General features: G+C 57.6%; 7 non-coding genes and 6 pseudogenes across 7 annotated transcripts; all 13 read left to right on the forward strand.

The window, feature by feature from the left end:
* Positions 1 to 921: 921 nt before the first annotated feature.
* Positions 922 to 1040, forward strand: LOC146715718 (5S ribosomal RNA; annotated as a pseudogene).
* A 901-nt stretch (positions 1041 to 1941) lies between these two features.
* LOC146715719 (5S ribosomal RNA) lies at positions 1942 to 2060 on the forward strand. The gene has a single exon (XR_014919381.1). It is a non-coding gene; the product is annotated as a 5S ribosomal RNA (ribosomal RNA).
* Positions 2061 to 3314: 1254 nt separating this feature from the next.
* Positions 3315 to 3433, forward strand: LOC146715720 (5S ribosomal RNA). Its single transcript, XR_014919689.1, has one exon. It is a non-coding gene; the product is annotated as a 5S ribosomal RNA (ribosomal RNA).
* A 1528-nt stretch (positions 3434 to 4961) lies between these two features.
* Positions 4962 to 5080, forward strand: LOC146715721 (5S ribosomal RNA). Its single transcript, XR_014919566.1, has one exon. It is a non-coding gene; the product is annotated as a 5S ribosomal RNA (ribosomal RNA).
* A 1691-nt stretch (positions 5081 to 6771) lies between these two features.
* Positions 6772 to 6890, forward strand: LOC146715722 (5S ribosomal RNA; annotated as a pseudogene).
* Positions 6891 to 7830: 940 nt separating this feature from the next.
* On the forward strand, positions 7831 to 7949 carry LOC146715723 (5S ribosomal RNA). The gene has a single exon (XR_014919810.1). It is a non-coding gene; the product is annotated as a 5S ribosomal RNA (ribosomal RNA).
* A 1294-nt stretch (positions 7950 to 9243) lies between these two features.
* LOC146715724 (5S ribosomal RNA) lies at positions 9244 to 9362 on the forward strand. Its single transcript, XR_014919568.1, has one exon. It is a non-coding gene; the product is annotated as a 5S ribosomal RNA (ribosomal RNA).
* Positions 9363 to 10775: 1413 nt separating this feature from the next.
* Positions 10776 to 10894, forward strand: LOC146715725 (5S ribosomal RNA; annotated as a pseudogene).
* Positions 10895 to 13180: 2286 nt separating this feature from the next.
* On the forward strand, positions 13181 to 13299 carry LOC146715726 (5S ribosomal RNA). The gene has a single exon (XR_014919569.1). It is a non-coding gene; the product is annotated as a 5S ribosomal RNA (ribosomal RNA).
* Positions 13300 to 13998: 699 nt separating this feature from the next.
* On the forward strand, positions 13999 to 14117 carry LOC146715727 (5S ribosomal RNA; annotated as a pseudogene).
* A 1614-nt stretch (positions 14118 to 15731) lies between these two features.
* On the forward strand, positions 15732 to 15850 carry LOC146715728 (5S ribosomal RNA). Its single transcript, XR_014919570.1, has one exon. It is a non-coding gene; the product is annotated as a 5S ribosomal RNA (ribosomal RNA).
* Positions 15851 to 18372: 2522 nt separating this feature from the next.
* Positions 18373 to 18491, forward strand: LOC146715729 (5S ribosomal RNA; annotated as a pseudogene).
* Positions 18492 to 20027: 1536 nt separating this feature from the next.
* Positions 20028 to 20146, forward strand: LOC146715730 (5S ribosomal RNA; annotated as a pseudogene).
* The last annotated feature ends 361 nt before the right edge of the window (positions 20147 to 20507 follow it).

Genomic DNA, 20507 nt, shown 5'->3' on the forward strand with positions numbered 1-20507 from the left:
ACTCATATCACACCAGGCCCTGTGCTTCTGGCTGAGGCCACTTAGACCACACCAGGGCCTGTGGCTGCTGGCTGAGGCCACTTACACCACACCAGGGCCTGTGGCTGCTGGCTGAGGCCATCTACACCACACCAGGGCCTGTGGCTGCTGGCTGAGGCGACTTACACCACACCAGGGCCCTTTTGCTGCTGGCTGAGGCCACTTACACCACACCAGTGCCTGTGGCTTCTGGCTGAGGCGACTTACACCACACCAGGGCCTGTGGCTGCTGGCTGAGGCCACTTACACCACACCAGGGCCTGTGGCTCTTGCTCAGGCCACTCACATCACACCAGGCCCTGCGCTTCTGGCCGAGGCCATCTTCACCAAACCAGGCCCTGTGGCTCTTGCTCAGGCCACTTACACCACACCAGGGCCTGTGGCTCTGGCTTAGGCCGCTTACACCACACCAGGGCCTGTGGCTGCTGGCTGAGGCCACTTACACCACACCAGGGCCTGTGGCTCTTACTCAGGCCACTTACACCACACCAGGGCCTGTGGCACTGGCTGAGGCCACTTAGACCACACCAGGGCCTGTGGCTGCTGGCTGAGGCCACTTACACCACACCAGGGTCTGTGGCTGCTGGCTGAGGCCACTTACACCAAACCAGGGCCTGTGGCTGCTTGCTGAGGCCATCTTCACCAAACCAGGCCCTGTGCTGCTTGCTGTGGCCATGTAAAACACACCAGGTCCTGTGCTGATTCTTGAGGCCATCTTCAACAATCCAGGGCCTGTGCTGTTGGATAAATGCCAAACTGAGCCTTTGGGTTAGGGTATTATGCAAACATGCAGGTATGGTTATAGGATTGTCTTCGTAATTTCAGGTACTTGCCACCTAATCACTTGAATCCATAAATTGAGACATTGTGCTGGAGCCAGCAGCTTTCGGCCATACCACCCTGAGCACGCCTGACCTCGTCTGATCTCGGAAGCTAAGCAGGGCTGGGCTTGGTTAGTACTTGGATGGGAGACTGCCTGGGAATACCTTGTGCTGTAAGCCTTTCATTTTCATGTCATTGAACCGCTTTTGATCCAGAGAAGGGGTGTATTAAAAGACCAAAAGCAGCTCCCCATTAATGAGGGCACATTAACGACATTGCTTTTGGCTGTTTTCCAATGTCTTGTGCTGCTAGCTGATGCCACTTACACCACACCAGGGCCTGTGGCTGCTGGCTGAGGCCACTTACACCACACCAGGGCCTGTGGCTGCTGGCTGAGGCCACCTACACCACACCAGGGCCTTAGTTGCTATTGAGGCCACTTACACCACACCAGGGCCTGTGGCACTGGCTGAGGCCACTTACACCACACCAGGGCCTGTGGCTGCTGGCTGAGGCCACCTACACCACACCAGGGCCTTAGTTGCTATTGAGGCCAATTACACCACACAAGGGCCTGTGGCTGCTGGCTGAGGCCACCTACACCACACCAGGGCCTGTGGCTGCTGGCTGAGGCCACTTACACCACACCAGGGCCTGTGGCTCTTACTCAGGCCACTTACACCACACCAGGGCCTGTGGCACTGGCTGAGGCCACTTAGACCACACCAGGGCCTGTGGCTGCTGGCTGAGGCCACTTACACCACACCAGGGCCTGTGGCTGCTGGCTGAGGCCACTTACACCAAACCAGGGCCTGTGGCTGCTTGCTGAGGCCATCTTCACCAAACCAGGCCCTGTGCTGCTTGCTGTGGCCATGTAAAACACACCAGGTCCTGTGCTGGTTCCCGAGGCCATCTTCAACAATCCAGGGCCTGTGCTGTTGGATAAATGCCAAACTGAGCCTTTGGGTTAGGGTATTATGCAAACATGCAGGTATGGTTATAGGATTGTCTTCGTAACTTCAGGTACTTGCCACCTAATCACTTGAATCCATAAATTGAGACATTGAGCTGGGGCCAGCAACTTACGGCCATACCACCCTGAGCACGCCCGACCTCGTCTGATCTCGGAAGCTAAGCAGGGCTGGGCTTGGTTAGTACTTGGATGGGAGACTGCCTGGGAATACCTGGTGCTGTAAGCCTTTCATTTTCATGTCATTGAACCGCTTTTGATCCAGAGAAGGGGTGTATTAAAAGACCAAAAGCAGCTGCCCATTAATGAGGGCACATTAACGACATTGCTTTTGGCTGTTTTCCAATGTCTTGTGCTGCTAGCTGATGCCACCTACACCACACCACGGCCTTATTTGCTGGCTGAGGCCACATACACCAAACCAGGGCCTTAGTTGCTATTGAGGCCAATTACACCACACCAGGGCCTGTGGCTCTTGCTCAGGCCACTTACACCACACCAGGGCCTGTGGCTCTTGCTCAGGCCACTTACACCACACCAGGGCCTGTGGCTCTTTCTCAGGCCACTCATATCACACCAGGCCCTGTGCTTCTGGCTGAGGCAACTTAGACCAAACCAGGGCCGGTGGCTGCTGGCTGAGGCCACTTACACCACACCAGGGCCTGTGGCTGCTGGCTGAGGCCATCTACACCACACCAGGGCCTGTGGCTGCTGGCTGAGGCGACTTACACCACACCAGGGCCCTTTTGCTGCTGGCTGAGGCCACTTACACCACACCAGTGCCTGTGGCTTCTGGCTGAGGCGACTTACACCACACCAGGGCCTGTGGCTGCTGGCTGAGGCCACTTACACCACACCAGGGCCTGTGGCTGCTGGCTTAGGCCACCTACACCACACCAGGGCGTTAGTTGCTATTGAGGCCAATTACACCACACCATGGTCTGTGGCTCTTGCTCAGGTCACTTACACCACACCAGGGCCTGTGGCACTGGCTGAGGCCACTTACACCACACCAGGGCCTGTGGCTGCTGGCTGAGGCCACTTACACCACACAAGGGCTTGTGGCTGCTGGCTGAGGCCACCTACACCACACCAGGGCCTGTGGCTCTTGCTCAGGCCACTTACACCACACCAGGGCCTGTGGCTCTTGCTCTGGCCACTTACACCACACCAGGGCCTGTGGCTCTTGCTCAGGCCACTCATATCACACCAGGCCCTGTGCTTCTGGCTGAGGCCATCTTCACCAAACCAGGCCCTGTGCTGCTTGCTGTGGCCATGTACAACACACCAGGCCCTGTGCTGTTTCCTGAGGCCATCTTCAACAATCCAGGGCCTGTGCTGTTGGATAAATGCCAAACTGAGCCTTTGGGTTAGGGTATTATGCAAACATGCAGGTATGGTTATAGGATTGTCTTCGTAACTTCAGGTACTTGCCACCTAATCACTTGAATCCATAAATTGAGACATTGTGCTGGGCCCAGCAGCTTACGGCCATACCACCCTGAGCACGCCCGACCTCGTCTGATCTCGGAAGCTAAGCAGGGCTGGGCTTGGTTAGTACTTGGATGGGAGACTACCTGGGAATACCTGGTGCTGTAAGCCTTTCATTTTCATGTCATTGAACTGCTTTTGATCCAGAGAAGGGGTGTATTAAAAGACCAAAAGCAGCTGCCCATTAATGAGGGCACATTAACGACACTGCTTTTGGCTGTTTTCCAATGTCTTGTGCTGCTAGCTGATGCCACCTACACCACACCAGGGCCTGAGTGACCGGCTGGGGCCACTTACACCACATCAGGGCCTGTGGCTCTGGCTGAGGCCACTTACACCACACCAGGGCCTGTGGCTGCTGGCTGAGGCCAGTTACACCACACCAGAGCCTGTGGCTGCTGGCTGAAGCCACTTACACCACACCAGGGCCTTAGTTGCTATTGAGGCCAATTACACCACACCAGGGTATGTGGCTCTTGCTCAGGCCACTTACACCACACCAGGGCCTTAGTTGCTATTGAGGCCAATTACACCACACCAGGGCCTGTGGCACTGGCTGAGGCCACTTACACCACACCAGGGCCTGTGGCTGCTGGCTGAGGCCACTTACACCACACCAGTGCCTGTGGCTTCTGGCTGAGGCCACTTACACCACACCAGGGCCTGTGGCTGCTGGCTGAGGCCACTTACACCACACCAGGGCCTGTGGCTCTTGCTCAGGCCACTCACATCACACCAGGCCCTGCGCTTCTGGCCGAGGCCATCTTCACCAAACCAGGCCCTGTGGTTCTTGCTCAGGCCACTTACACCACACCAGGGCCTTATTTGCTATTGAGGCCACTTACACCACACCAGGGCCTGTGGCACTTGCTCAGGCCACTTACACCACACCAGGGCCTGTGGCACTTGCTCAGGCCACTTACACCACACCAGGGCCTGTGGCACTTGCTCAGGCCACTTACACCACACCAGGGCCTGTGGCACTTGCTCAGGCCACTTACACCACACCAGGGCCTGTGGCTGCTGGCTGAGGCCACTTACACCACACCAGGGCCTGTGGCTCTTGCTCAGGCCACTTACACCACACCAGGGCCTGTGGCACTGGCTGAGGCCACTTAGACCACACCAGGGCCTGTGGCTGCTGGCTGAGGCCACCTACACCACACCAGGGCCTGTGGCTGCTGGCTGAGGCCACTTACACCACACCAGGGCCCTTTTGCTGCTGGCTGAGGCCACTTACACCACACCAGTGCCTGTGGCTTCTGGCTGAGGCGACTTACACCACACCAGGGCCTGTGGCTGCTGGCTGAGGCCACTTACACCACACCAAGGCCTGTGGCTCTTGCTCAGGCCACTCACATCACACCAGGCCCTGCGCTTCTGGCCGAGGCCATCTTCACCAAACCAGGCCCTGTGCTGCTTGCTGTGGCCATGTACAACACACCAGGCCCTGTGCTGGTTCCTGAGGCCATCTTCAACAATCCAGGGCCTGTGCTGTTGGATAAATGCCAAACTGAGCCTTTGGGTTAGGGTATTATGCAAACATGCAGGTATGGTTATAGGATTGTCTTCGTAACTTCAGGTACTTGCCACCTAATCACCTGAATCCATAAATTGAGACATTGTGCTGGGGCCAGCAGCTTACGGCCATACCACCCTGAGCACGCCCGACCTCGTCTGATCTCGGAAGCTAAGCAGGGCTGGGCTTGGTTAGTACTTGGATGGGAGACTGCCTGGGAATACCTGGTGCTGTAAGCCTTTCATTTTCATGTCATTGAACCGCTTTTGATCCAGAGAAGGGGTGTATTAAAAGACCAAAAGCAGCTGCCCATTAATGAGGGCACATTAACGACACTGCTTTTGGCTGTTTTCCAATGTCTTGTGCTGCTAGCTGATGCCACCTACACCACACCAGGGCCTGAGTGACCGGCTGGGGCCACTTACACCACATCAGGGCCTGTGGCTCTTGCTCAGGCCACTTACACCACACCAGGGCCTGTGGCTCTTGCTCAGGCCACTCATATCACACCAGGCCCTGTGCTTCTGGCTGAGGCCACTTAGACCACACCAGGGCCTGTGGCTGCTGGCTGAGGCCACTTACACCACACCAGGGCCTGTGGCTGCTGGCTGAGGCCATCTACACCACACCAGGGCCTGTGGCTGCTGGCTGAGGCCACTTACACCACACCAGGGCCTTAGTTGCTATTGAGGCCAATTACACCACACCATGGTCTGTGGCTCTTGCTCAGGCCACTTACACCACACCAGGGCCTGTGGCACTGGCCGAGGCCACTTACACCACACCAGGGCCTGTGGCTGCTGGCTGAGGCCACTTACACCACACAAGGGCTTGTGGCTGCTGGCTGAGGCCACCTACACCACACCAGGGCCTGTGGCTGCTGGCTGAGGCCACCTACACCACACCAGGGCCTGTGGCTCTTGCTCAGGCCACTTACACCACACCAGGGCCTGTGGCTCTTGCTCAGGCCACTTACACCACACCAGGGCCTGTGGCTCTTGCTGAGGCCACTCATATCACACCAGGCCCTGTGCTTCTGGCTGAGGCCACTTAGACCACACCAGGGCCTGTGGCTGCTGGCTGAGGCCACTTACACCACACCAGGGCCTGTGGCTGCTGGCTGAGGCCATCTACACCACACCAGGGCCTGTGGCTGCTGGCTGAGGCGACTTACACCACACCAGGGCCCTTTTGCTGCTGGCTGAGGCCACTTACACCACACCAGTGCCTGTGGCTTCTGGCTGAGGCGACTTACACCACACCAGGGCCTGTGGCTGCTGGCTGAGGCCACTTACACCACACCAGGGCCTGTGGCTCTTGCTCAGGCCACTCACATCACACCAGGCCCTGCGCTTCTGGCCGAGGCCATCTTCACCAAACCAGGCCCTGTGGCTCTTGCTCAGGCCACTTACACCACACCAGGGCCTGTGGCTCTGGCTTAGGCCGCTTACACCACACCAGGGCCTGTGGCTGCTGGCTGAGGCCACTTACACCACACCAGGGCCTGTGGCTCTTACTCAGGCCACTTACACCACACCAGGGCCTGTGGCACTGGCTGAGGCCACTTAGACCACACCAGGGCCTGTGGCTGCTGGCTGAGGCCACTTACACCACACCAGGGCCTGTGGCTGCTGGCTGAGGCCACTTACACCACACCAGGGCCTGTGGCTGCTTGCTGAGGCCATCTTCACCAAACCAGGCCCTGTGCTGCTTGCTGTGGCCATGTAAAACACACCAGGTCCTGTGCTGGTTCTTGAGGCCATCTTCAACAATCCAGGGCCTGTGCTGTTGGATAAATGCCAAACTGAGCCTTTGGGTTAGGGTATTATGCAAACATGCAGGTATGGTTATAGGATTGTCTTCGTAATTTCAGGTACTTGCCACCTAATCACTTGAATCCATAAATTGAGACATTGTGCTGGAGCCAGCATCTTTCGGCCATACCACCCTGAGCACGCCCGACCTCGTCTGATCTCGGAAGCTAAGCAGGGCTGGGCTTGGTTAGTACTTGGATGGGAGACTGCCTGGGAATACCTGGTGCTGTAAGCCTTTCATTTTCATGTCATTGAACCGCTTTTGATCCAGAGAAGGGGTGTATTAAAAGACCAAAAGCAGCTCCCCATTAATGAGGGCACATTAACGACATTGCTTTTGGCTGTTTTCCAATGTCTTGTGCTGCTAGCTGATGCCACTTACACCACACCAGGGCCTGTGGCTGCTGGCTGAGGCCACTTACACCACACCAGGGCCTGTGGCTGCTGGCTGAGGCCACCTACACCACACCAGGGCCTTAGTTGCTATTGAGGCCAATTACACCACACCAGGGTCTGTGGCTCTTGCTCAGGCCACTTACACCACACCAGGGCCTGTGGCACTGGCTGAGGCCACTTACACCACACCAGGGCCTGTGGCTGCTGGCTGAGGCCACCTACACCACACCAGGGCCTTAGTTGCTATTGAGGCCAATTACACCACACAAGGGCCTGTGGCTGCTGGCTGAGGCCACCTACACCACACCAGGGCCTGTGGCTGCTGGCTGAGGCCACTTACACCACACCAGGGCCTGTGGCTCTTACTCAGGCCACTTACACCACACCAGGGCCTGTGGCACTGGCTGAGGCCACTTAGACCACACCAGGGCCTGTGGCTGCTGGCTGAGGCCACTTACACCACACCAGGGCCTGTGGCTGCTGGCTGAGGCCACTTACACCAAACCAGGGCCTGTGGCTGCTTGCTGAGGCCATCTTCACCAAACCAGGCCCTGTGCTGCTTGCTGTGGCCATGTAAAACACACCAGGTCCTGTGCTGGTTCTTGAGGCCATCTTCAACAATCCAGGGCCTGTGCTGTTGGATAAATGCCAAACTGAGCCTTTGGGTTAGGGTATTATGCAAACATGCAGGTATGGTTATAGGATTGTCTTCGTAACTTCAGGTACTTGCCACCTAATCACTTGAATCCATAAATTGAGACATTGTGCTGGGGCCAGCAGCTTACGGCCATACCACCCTGAGCACGCCCGACCTCGTCTGATCTCGGAAGCTAAGCAGGGCTGGGCTTGGATAGTACTTGGATGGGAGACTGCCTGGGAATACCTGGTGCTGTAAGCCTTTCATTTTCATGTCATTGAACCGCTTTTGATCCAGAGAAGGGGTGTATTAAAAGACCAAAAGCAGCTGCCCATTAATGAGGGCACATTAACGACATTGCTTTTGGCTGTTTTCCAATGTCTTGTGCTGCTAGCTGATGCCACCTACACCACACCACGGCCTTATTTGCTGGCTGAGGCCACATACACCAAACCAGGGCCTTAGTTGCTATTGAGGCCAATTACACCACACCAGGGCCTGTGGCTCTTGCTCAGGCCACTTACACCACACCAGGGCCTGTGGCTCTTGCTCAGGCCACTTACACCACACCAGGGCCTGTGGCTCTTTCTCAGGCCACTCATATCACACCAGGCCCTGTGCTTCTGGCTGAGGCAACTTAGACCAAACCAGGGCCGGTGGCTGCTGGCTGAGGCCACTTACACCACACCAGGGCCTGTGGCTGCTGGCTGAGGCCATCTACACCACACCAGGGCCTGTGGCTGCTGGCTGAGGCGACTTACACCACACCAGGGCCCTTTTGCTGCTGGCTGAGGCCACTTACACCACACCAGTGCCTGTGGCTTCTGGCTGAGGCGACTTACACCACACCAGGGCCTGTGGCTGCTGGCTGAGGCCACTTACACCACACCAGGGCCTGTGGCTGCTGGCTTAGGCCACCTACACCACACCAGGGCGTTAGTTGCTATTGAGGCCAATTACACCACACCATGGTCTGTGGCTCTTGCTCAGGCCACTTACACCACACCAGGGCCTGTGGCACTGGCTGAGGCCACTTACACCACACCAGGGCCTGTGGCTGCTGGCTGAGGCCACTTACACCACACAAGGGCTTGTGGCTGCTGGCTGAGGCCACCTACACCACACCAGGGCCTGTGGCTGCTGGCTGAGGCCACCTACACCACACCAGGGCCTGTGGCTCTTGCTCAGGCCACTTACACCACACCAGGGCCTGTGGCTCTTGCTCTGGCCACTTACACCACACCAGGGCCTGTGGCTCTTGCTCAGGCCACTCATATCACACCAGGCCCTGTGCTTCTGGCTGAGGCCATCTTCACCAAACCAGGCCCTGTGCTGCTTGCTGTGGCCATGTACAACACACCAGGCCCTGTGCTGTTTCCTGAGGCCATCTTCAACAATCCAGGGCCTGTGCTGTTGGATAAATGCCAAACTGAGCCTTTGGGTTAGGGTATTATGCAAACATGCAGGTATGGTTATAGGATTGTCTTCGTAACTTCAGGTACTTGCCACCTAATCACTTGAATCCATAAATTGAGACATTGTGCTGGGCCCAGCAGCTTACGGCCATACCACCCTGAGCACGCCCGACCTCGTCTGATCTCGGAAGCTAAGCAGGGCTGGGCTTGGTTAGTACTTGGATGGGAGACTGCCTGGGAATACCTGGTGCTGTAAGCCTTTCATTTTCATGTCATTGAACTGCTTTTGATCCAGAGAAGGGGTGTATTAAAAGACCAAAAGCAGCTGCCCATTAATGAGGGCACATTAACGACACTGCTTTTGGCTGTTTTCCAATGTCTTGTGCTGCTAGCTGATGCCACCTACACCACACCAGGGCCTGAGTGACCGGCTGGGGCCACTTACACCACATCAGGGCCTGTGGCTCTGGCTGAGGCCACTTACACCACACCAGGGCCTGTGGCTGCTGGCTGAGGCCAGTTACACCACACCAGAGCCTGTGGCTGCTGGCTGAAGCCACTTACACCACACCAGGGCCTTAGTTGCTATTGAGGCCACTTACACCACACCAGGGCCTGTGGCTGCTGGCTGAGGCCACCTACACCACACCAGGGCCTTAGTTGCTATTGAGGCCAATTACACCACACCAGGGTCTGTGGCTCTTGCTCAGGCCACTTACACCACACCAGGGCCTGTGGCACTGGCTGAGGCCACTTACACCACACCAGGGCCTGTGGCTGCTGGCTTAGGCCACCTACACCACACCAGGGCCTTAGTTGCTATTGAGGCCAATTACACCACACAAGGGCCTGTGGCTGCTGGCTGAGGCCACCTACACCACACCAGGGCCTGTGGCTGCTGGCTGAGGCCACTTACACCACACCAGGGCCCTTTTGCTGCTGGCTGAGGCCACTTACACCACACCAGGGCCTGTGGCTGCTGGCTGAGGCCACTTACACCACACCAGGGCCTGTGGCTGCTGGCTGAGGCCACCTACACCACACCAGGGCATTAGTTGCTATTGAGGCCAATTACACCACACCAGGGTCTGTGGCTCTTGCTCAGGCCACTTACACCACACCAGGGCCTGTGGCTCTTGCTCAGGCCACTTACACCACACCAGGGCCTGTGGCTGCTGGCTGAGGCCACTTACACCACACCAGGGCCTGTGGCTGCTGGCTGAGGCCACCTACACCACACCAGGGCCTGTGGCTGCTGGCTGAGGCCACCTACACCACACCAGGGCCTGTGGCTGCTGGCTGAGGCCACTTACACCACACCAGGGCCTGTGGCTGCTGGCTGAGGCCACTTACACCACACCAAGGCCTGTGGCTCTTGCTCAGGCCACTCACATCACACCAGGCCCTGCGCTTCTGGCCGAGGCCATCTTCACCAAACCAGGCCCTGTGCTCCTTGCTGTGGCCATGTACAACACACCAGGCCCTGTGCTGGTTCCTGAGGCCATCTTCAACAATCCAGGGCCTGTGCTGTTGGATAAATGCCAAACTGAGCCTTTGGGTTAGGGTATTATGCAAACATGCAGGTATGGTTATAGCATTGTCTTCATAACTTCAGGTACTTGCCACCTAATCACTTGAATCCATAAATTGAGACATTGTGCTGGAGCCAGCAGCTTACGTCCATACCACCCTGAGCACGCCCGACCTCGTCTGATCTCGGAAGCTAAGCATGGCTGGGCTTGGTTAGTACTTGGATGGGAGACTGCCTGGGAATACCTGGTGCTGTAACCCTTTGATTTTCATGTCATTGAACCGCTTTTGATCCAGAGAAGGGGTGTATTAAAAGACCAAAAGCAGCTACCCATTAATGAGGGCACATTAACGACACTGCTTTTGGCTCTTTTCCAATGTCTTGTGCTGCTAGCTGATGCAACCTACACCACACAAGGGCCTGAGTGACCGGCTGGGGCCACTTACACCACATCAGGGCCTGTGGCTCTGGCTGAGGCCACTTTCACCACACCAGGGCCTGTGGCTGCTGGCTGAGGCCACCTACACCACACCAGGGCATTAGTTGCTATTGAGGCCAATTACACCACACCAGGGTCTGTGGCTCTTGCTCAGGCCACTTACACCACACCAGGGCCTGTGGCTCTTGCTCAGGCCACTTACACCACACCAGGGCCTGTGGCTGCTGGCTGAGGCCACCTACACCACACCAGGGCATTAGTTGCTATTGAGGCCAATTACACCACACCAGGGTCTGTGGCTCTTGCTCAGGCCACTTACACCACACCAGGGCCTGTGGCTCTTGCTCAGGCCACTTACACCACACCAGGGCCTGTGGCACTGGCTGAGGCCACGTACACCACACCAGGGCCTGTGGCTGCTGGCTGAGGCCACTTACACCACACCAGGGCCTGTGGCTGCTGGCTGAGGCTACTTACACCACACCAGGGCCTGTGGCTGGTGGCTGAGGCCACCTACACCACACCAGGGCCTGTGGCTGCTGGCTGAGGCGACTTATACCACACCAGGGCCCTTTTGCTGCTGGCTGAGGCCACTTACACCACACCAGTGCCTGTGGCTTCTGTCTGAGGCGACTTACACCACACCAGGGCCTGTGGCTGCTGGCTGAGGCCAATTATACCACACCAGGGTCTGTGGCTCTTGCTCAGGCCACTTACACCATACCAGGGCCTGTGGCACTGGCTGAGGCCACTTACACCACACCAGGGCCTGTGGCTGCTGGCTGAGGCCACTTACACCACACCAGGGCCTGTGGCTGCTGGCTGAGGCCACTTACACCACACCAGGGCCTGTGGCTGCTGGCTGAGGCCACCTACACCACACCAGGGCCTGTGGCTGCTGGCTGAGGCGACTTACACCACACCAGGGCCCTTTTGCTGCTGGCTGAGGCCACTTACACCACACCAGTGCCTGTGGCTTCTGGCTGAGGCGACTTACACCACACCAGGGCCTGTGGCTGCTGGCTGATGCCACCTACACCACACCAGGGCCTGAGTGACCGGCTGGGGCCACTTACACCACATCAGGGCCTGTGGCTGCTGGCTGAGGCCAGTTACACCACACCAGAGCCTGTGGCTGCTGGCTGAAGCCACTTACACCACACCAGGGCCTTAGTTGCTATTGAGGCCACTTACACCACACCAGGGCCTGTGGCTGCTGGCTGAGGCCACCTACACCACACCAGGGCCTGTGGCTGCTGGCTGAGGCCACTTACACCACACCAGGGCCTGTGGCTGCTGGCTGAAGCCACTTACACCACACCAGGGCCTTAGTTGCTATTGAGGCCACTTACACCACACCAGGGCCTGTGGCTGCTGGCTGAGGCCACCTACACCACACCAGGGCCCTTTTGCTGCTGGCTGAGGCCACTTACACCACACCAGTGCCTGTGGCTTCTGGCTGAGGCCACTTACACCACACCAGGGCCTGTGGCTGCTGGCTGAGGCCACTTACACCACACCAGGGCCTGTGGCTCTTGCTCAGGCCACTCACATCACACCAGGCCCTGCGCTTCTGGCCGAGGCCATCTTCACCAAACCAGGCCCTGTGGTTCTTGCTCAGGCCACTTACACCACACCAGGGCCTTATTTGCTATTGAGGCCACTTACACCACACCAGGGCCTGTGGCTCTGGCTTAGGCCACTTACACCACACCAGGGCCTGTGGCACTGGCTGAGGCCACTTAGACCACACCAGGGCCTGTGGCTGCTGGCTGAGGCCACTCACACCACACCAGGGCCTGTGGCTGCTAGCTGAGGCCACTTACACCAAACCAGGGCCTGTGGCTGCCTGCTGAGGCCATCTTCACCAAACCAGGCCCTGTGCTGCTTGCTGTGGCCATGTAAAACACACCAGGTCCTGTGCTGGTTCTTGAGGCCATCTTCAACAATCCAGGGCCTGTGCTGTTGGATAAATGCCAAACTGAGCCTTTTGGTTAGGGTATTATGCAAACATGCAGGTATGGTTATAGGATTGTCTTCGTAACTTCAGGTACTTGCCACCTAATCACTTGAATCCATAAATTGAGACATTGTGCTGGGGCCAGCAGCTTACGGCCATACCACCCTGAGCACGCCCGACCTCGTCTGATCTCGGAAGCTAAGCAGGGCTGGGCTTGGTTAGTACTTGGATGGGAGACTGCCTGGGAATACCTGGTGCTGTAAGCCTTTCATTTTCATGTCATTGAACCGCTTTTGATCCAGAGAAGGGGTGTATTAAAAGACCAGAAGCAGCTCCCCATTAATGAGGGCACATTAACGACATTGCTTTTGGCTGTTTTCCAATGTCTTGTGCTGCTAGCTGATGCCACCTACACCACACCAGGGCCTGAGTGACCGGCTGGGGCCACTTACACCACATCAGGGCCTGTTGCTCTGGCTGAGGCCACTTACACCACACCAGGGCCTGTGGCTGCTGGCTGAGGCCACCTACACCACACCAGGGCCTTAGTTGCTATTGAGGCCAATTACACCACACCAGGGTATGTGGCTCTTGCTCAGGCCACTTACACCACACCAGGGCCTTAGTTGCTATTGAGGCCAATTACACCACACCAGGGCCTGTGGCTCTTGCTCAGGCCACTCACATCACACCAGGCCCTGCGCTTCTGGCCGAGGCCATCTTCACCAAACCAGGCCCTGTGCTGCTAGCTGTGGCCATGTACAACACACCAGGCCCTGTGCTGGTTCCTGAGGCCATCTTCAACAATCCAGGGCCTGTGCTGTTGGATAAATGCTAAACTGAGCCTTTGGGTTAGGGTATTATGCAAACATGAAGGTAGGGTTATAGGATTGTCTTCGTAACTTCAGGTACTTGCCACCTAATCACCTGAATCCATAAATTGAGACATTGTGCTGGGCCCAGCAGCTTACGGCCATACCACCCTGAGCACGCCCGACCTCGTCTGATCTCGGAAGCTGAGCAGGGCTGGGCTTGGTTAGTACTTGGATGGGAGACTGCCTGGGAATACCTGGTGCTGTAAGCCTTTCTTTTTAATGTCATTGAACCGCTTTTGATCCAGAGAAGGGGTGTATTAAAAGACCAAAAGCAGCTGCCCATTAATGAGGGCACATTAACGACATTGCTTTTGGCTGTTTTCCAATGTCTTGTGCTGCTAGCTGATGCCACCTACACCACACCAGGGCCTGAGTGACCGGCTGGGGCCACTTACACCACATCAGGGCCTGTGGCTCTGGCTGAGGCCACTTACACCACACCAGGGCCTGTGGCTGCTGGCTGAGGCCACTTACACCACACCAGGGCATTAGTTGCTATTGAGGCCAATTACACCACACCAGGGTATGTGGCTCTTGCTCAGGCCACTTACACCACACCAGGGCCTGTGGCTGCTGGCTGAGGCCACCTACACCACACCAGGGCCTGTGGCTGCTGGCTGAGGCGACTTATACCACACCAGGGCCCTTTTGCTGCTGGCTGAGGCCACTTACACCACACCAGTGCCTGTGGCTTCTGTCTGAGGCGACTTACACCACACCAGGGCCTGTGGCTGCTGGCTGAGGCCAATTATACCACACCAGGGTCTGTGGCTCTTGCTCAGGCCACTTACACCACACCAGGGCCTGTGGCACTGACTGAGGCCACTTACACCACACCAGGGCCTGTGGCTGCTGGCTGAGGCCACTTACACCACAACAGGGCCTGTGGCTGCTGGCTGAGGCCACTTACACCACACCAGGGCCTGTGGCTGCTGGCTGAGGCCACCTACACCACACCAGGGCCTGTGGCTGCTGGCTGAGGCGACTTACACCACACCAGGGCCCTTTTGCTGCTGGCTGAGGCCACTTACACCACACCAGTGCCTGTGGCTTCTGGCTGAGGCGACTTACACCACACCAGGGCCTGTGGCTGCTGGCTGATGCCACCTACACCACACCAGGGCCTGAGTGACCGGCTGGGGCCACTTACACCACATCAGGGCCTGTGGCTGCTGGCTGAGGCCACTTACACCACACCAGGGCCTGTGGCTGCTGGCTGAGGCCACCTACACCACACCAGGGCCTTAGTTGCTATTGAGGCCAATTACACCACACCAGGGTCTGTGGCTCTTGCTCAGGCCACTTACACCACACCAGGGCCTGTGGCACTGGCTGAGGCCACTTACACCACACCAGGGCCTGTGGCTGCTGGCTGAGGCCACCTACACCACACCAGGGCCTTAGTTGCTATTGAGGCCAATTACACCACACAAGGGCCTGTGGCTGCTGGCTGAGGCCACCTACACCACACCAGGGCCTGTGGCTGCTGGCTGAGGCCACTTACAACACACCAGGGCCTGTGGCTCTTGCTCAGGCCACTCATATCACACCAGGCCCTGTGCTTCTGGCCGAGGCCATCTTCACCAAACCAGGCCCTGTGCTGCTTGCTGTGGCCATGTACAACACACCAGGCCCTGTGCTGGTTCCTGACGCCATCTTCAACAATCCAGGGCCTGTGCTGTTGGATAAATGCCAAACTGAGCCTTTGGGTTAGGGTATTATGCAAACATGCAGGTATGGTTATAGGATTGTCTTCGTAACTTCAGGTACTTGCCACCTAATCACTTGAATCCATAAATTGAGACATTGTGCTGGGGCCAGCAGCTTACGGCCATACCACCCTGAGCACGCCCGACCTCGTCTGATCTCGGAAGCTAAGCAGGGCTGGGCTTGGTTAGTACTTGGATGGGAGACTGCCTGGGAATACCTGGTGCTGTAAGCCTTTCATTTTCATGTCATTGAACCGCTTTTGATCCAGAGAAGGGGTGTATTAAAAGACCAAAAGCAGCTGCCCATTAATGAGGGCACATTAACGACATTGCTTTTGGCTGTTTTCCAATGTCTTGTGCTGCTAGCTGATGCCACCTACACCACACCACGGCCTTATTTGCTGGCTGAGGCCACATACACCAAACCAGGGCCTTAGTTGCTATTGAGGCCAATTACACCACACCAGGGCCTGTGGCTCTTGCTCAGGCCACTTACACCACACCAGGGCCTGTGGCTCTTGCTCAGGCCACTTACACCACACCAGGGCCTGTGGCTCTTGCTCAGGCCACTTACACCACACCAGGGCCTGTGGCTCTTTCTCAGGCCACTCATACCACACCAGGCCCTGTGCTTCTGGCTGAGGCAACTTAGACCACACCAGGGCCTGTGGCTGCTGGCTGAGGCCACTTACACCACACCAGGGCCTGTGGCTGCTGGCTGAGGCCATCTACACCACACCAGGGCCTGTGGCTGCTGGCTGAGGCGACTTACACCACACCAGGGCCCTTTTGCTGATGGCTGAGGCCACTTACACCACACCAGTGCCTGTGGCTTCTGGCTGAGGCGACTTACACCACACCAGGGCCTGTGGCTGCTGGCTGAGGCCACTTACACCACACCAGGGCCTGTGGCTGCTGGCTTAGGCCACCTACACCACACCAGGGCCTTAGTTGCTATTGAGGCCAATTACACCACACCATGGTCTGTGGCTCTTGCTCAGGCCACTTACACCACACCAGGGCCTGTGGCACTGGCTGAGGCCACCTACACCACACCAGGGCCTGTGGCTCTTGCTCAGGCCACTTACACCACACCAGGGCCTGTGGCTCTTGCTCAGGCCACTTACACCACACCAGGGCCTGTGGCTCTTGCTCAGGCCACTCATATCACACCAGGCCCTGTGCTTCTGGCTGAGGCCACTTAGACCACACCAGGGCCTGTGGCTGCTGGCTGAGGCCACTTACACCACACCAGGGCCTGTGGCTGCTGGCTGAGGCCATCTACACCACACCAGGGCCTGTGGCTGCTGGCTGAGGCGACTTACACCACACCAGGGCCCTTTTGCTGCTGGCTGAGGCCACTTACACCACACCAGTGCCTGTGGCTTCTGGCTGAGGCGACTTACACCACACCAGGGCCCTTTTGCTGCTGGCTGAGGCCACTTACACCACACCAGTGCCTGTGGCTGCTGGCTGAGGCCACTTACACCACACCAGGGCCTGTGGCTTCTGGCCGAGGCCATCTTCACCAAACCAGGCCCTGTGGCTCTTGCTCAGGCCACTTACACCACACCAGGGCCTGTGGCTCTGGCTTAGGCCACTTACACCACACCAGGGCCTGTGGCTGCTGGCTGAGGCCACCTACACCACACCAGGGCCTTAGTTGCTATTGAGGCCAATTACACCACACCAGGGTCTGTGGCTCTTGCTCAGGCCACTTACACCACACCAGGGCCTGTGGCACTGGCTGAGGCCACTTACACCACACCAGGGCCTGTGGCTGCTGGCTTAGGCCACCTACACCACACCAGGGCCTTAGTTGCTATTGAGGCCAATTACACCACACAAGGGCCTGTGGCTGCTGGCTGAGGCCACCTACACCACACCAGGGCCTGTGGCTGCTGGCTGAGGCCACTTACACCACACCAGGGCCCTTTTGCTGCTGGCTGAGGCCACTTACACCACACCAGTGCCTGTGGCTTCTGGCTGAGGCGACTTACACCACACCAGGGCCTGTGGCTGCTGGCTGAGGCCACTTACACCACACCAGGGCCTGTGGCTGCTGGCTGAGGCCACCTACACCACACCAGGGAATTAGTTGCTATTGAGGCCAATTACACCACACCAGGGTCTGTGGCTCTTGCTCAGGCCACTTACACCACACCAGGGCCTGTGGCTCTTGCTCAGGCCACTTACACCACACCAGGGCCTGTGGCTGCTGGCTGAGGCCACTTACACCACACCAGGGCCTGTGGCTGCTGGCTGAGGCCACCTACACCACACCAGGGCCTGTGGCTGCTGGCTGAGGCCACCTACACCACACCAGGGCCTGTGGCTGCTGGCTGAGGCCACTTACACCACACCAGTGCCTGTGGCTTCTGGCTGAGGCGACTTACACCACACCAGGGCCTGTGGCTGCTGGCTGAGGCCACTTACACCACACCAAGGCCTGTGGCTCTTGCTCAGGCCACTCACATCACACCAGGCCCTGCGCTTCTGGCCGAGGCCATCTTCACCAAACCAGGCCCTGTGCTCCTTGCTGTGGCCATGTACAACACACCAGGCCCTGTGCTGGTTCCTGAGGCCATCTTCAACAATCCAGGGCCTGTGCTGTTGGATAAATGCCAAACTGAGCCTTTGGGTTAGGGTATTATGCAAACATGCAGGTATGATTATAGCATTGTCTTCGTAACTTCAGGTACTTGCCACCTAATCACTTGAATCCATAAATTGAGACATTGTGCTGGAGCCAGCAGCTTACGGCCATACCACCCTGAGCACGCCTGACCTCATCTGATCTCGGAAGCTAAGCAGGGCTGGGCTTGGTTAGTACTTGGATGGGAGACTGCCTGGGAATACCTGGTCCTGTAAGCCTTTGATTTTTCATGTCATTGAACCGCTTTTGATCCAGAGAAGGGGTGTATTAAAAGACCAAAAGCAGCTGCCCATTAATGAGGGCACATTAACGACACTGCTTTTGGCTCTTTTCCAATGTCTTGTGCTGCTAGCTGATGCAACCTACACCACACAAGGGCCTGAGTGACCGGCTGGGGCCACTTACACCACATCAGGGCCTGTGGCTCTGGCTGAGGCCACTTTCACCACACCAGGGCCTGTGGCTGCTGGCTGAGGCCACCTACACCACACCAGGGCATTAGTTGCTATTGAGGCCAATTACACCACACCAGGGTCTGTGGCTCTTGCTCAGGCCACTTACACCACACCAGGGCCTGTGGCTCTTGCTCAGGCCACTTACACCACACCAGGGCCTGTGGCTGCTGGCTGAGGCCACCTACACCACACCAGGGCATTAGTTGCTATTGAGGCCAATTACACCACACCAGGGTCTGTGGCTCTTGCTCAGGCCACTTACACCACACCAGGGCCTGTGGCTCTTGCTCAGGCCACTTACACCACACCAGGGCCTGTGGCACTGGCTGAGGCCACTTACACCACACCAGGGCCTGTGGCTGCTGGCTGAGGCCACTTACACCACACCAGGGCCTGTGGCTGCTGGCTGAGGCCACTTACACCACACCAGGGCCTGTGGCTGGTGGCTGAGGCCACCTACACCACACCAGGGCCTGTGGCTGCTGGCTGAGGCGACTTATACCACACCAGGGCCCTTTTGCTGCTGGCTGAGGCCACTTACACCACACCAGTGCCTGTGGCTTCTGTCTGAGGCGACTTACACCACACCAGGGCCTGTGGCTGCTGGCTGAGGCCAATTACACCACACCAGGGTCTGTGGCTCTTGCTCAGGCCACTTACACCACACCAGGGCCTGTGGCACTGGCTGAGGCCACTTACACCACACCAGGGCCTGTGGCTGCTGGCTGAGGCCACTTACACCACACCAGGGCCTGTGGCTGCTGGCTGAGGCCACTTACACCACACCAGGGCCTGTGGCTGCTGGCTGAGGCCACCTACACCACACCAGGGCCTGTGGCTGCTGGCTGAGGCCACTTACACCACACCAGGGCCCTTTTGCTGCTGGCTGAGGCCACTTACACCACACCAGTGCCTGTGGCTTCTGGCTGAGGCGACTTACACCACACCAGGGCCTGTGGCTGCTGGCTGAGGCCACTTACACCACACCAAGGCCTGTGGCTCTTGCTCAGGCCACTCACATCACACCAGGCCCTGCGCTTCTGGCCGAGGCCATCTTCACCAAACCAGGCCCTGTGCTGCTTGCTGTGGCCATGTACAACACACCAGGCCCTGTGCTGGTTCGTGAGGCCATCTTCAACAATCCAGGGCCTGTGCTGTTGGATAAATGCCAAACTGAGCCTTTGGGTTAGGGTATTATGCAAACATGCAGGTATGGTTATAGGATTGTCTTCGTAACTTCAGGTACTTGCCACCTAATCACTTGAATCCATAAATTGAGACATTGTGCTGGGGCCAGCAGCTTACGGCCATACCACCCTGAGCAGGCCCGACCTCGTCTGATCTCGGAAGCTAAGCAGGGCTGGGCTTGGTTAGTACTTGGATGGGAGACTGCCTGGGAATACCTGGTGCTGTAAGCCTTTCATTTTCATGTCATTGAACCGCTTTTGATCCAGAGAAGGGGTGTATTAAAAGACCAAAAGCAGCTGCCCATTAATGAGGGCACATTAACGACACTGCTTTTGGCTGTTTTCCAATGTCTTGTGCTGCTAGCTGATGCCACCTACACCACACCAGGGCCTGAGTGACCGGCTGGGGCCACTTACACCACATCAGGGCCTGTGGCTCTGGCTGAGGCCACTTACACCACACCAGGGCCTGTGGCTGCTGGCTGAGGCCAGTTACACCACACCAGAGCCTGTGGCTGCTGGCTGAAGCCACTTACACCACACCAGGGCCTTAGTTGCTATATAGGCCACTTACACCACACCAGGGCCTGTG

The sequence above is a fragment of the Copadichromis virginalis genome, linkage group LG3 (assembly GCF_057382275.1).
Source record: "Copadichromis virginalis isolate Kocher_CV1m ecotype Utaka linkage group LG3, C_Virginalis_male_GT1.1, whole genome shotgun sequence".
In the NCBI taxonomy this organism is placed as follows: Eukaryota; Metazoa; Chordata; class Actinopteri; order Cichliformes; family Cichlidae; genus Copadichromis; species Copadichromis virginalis.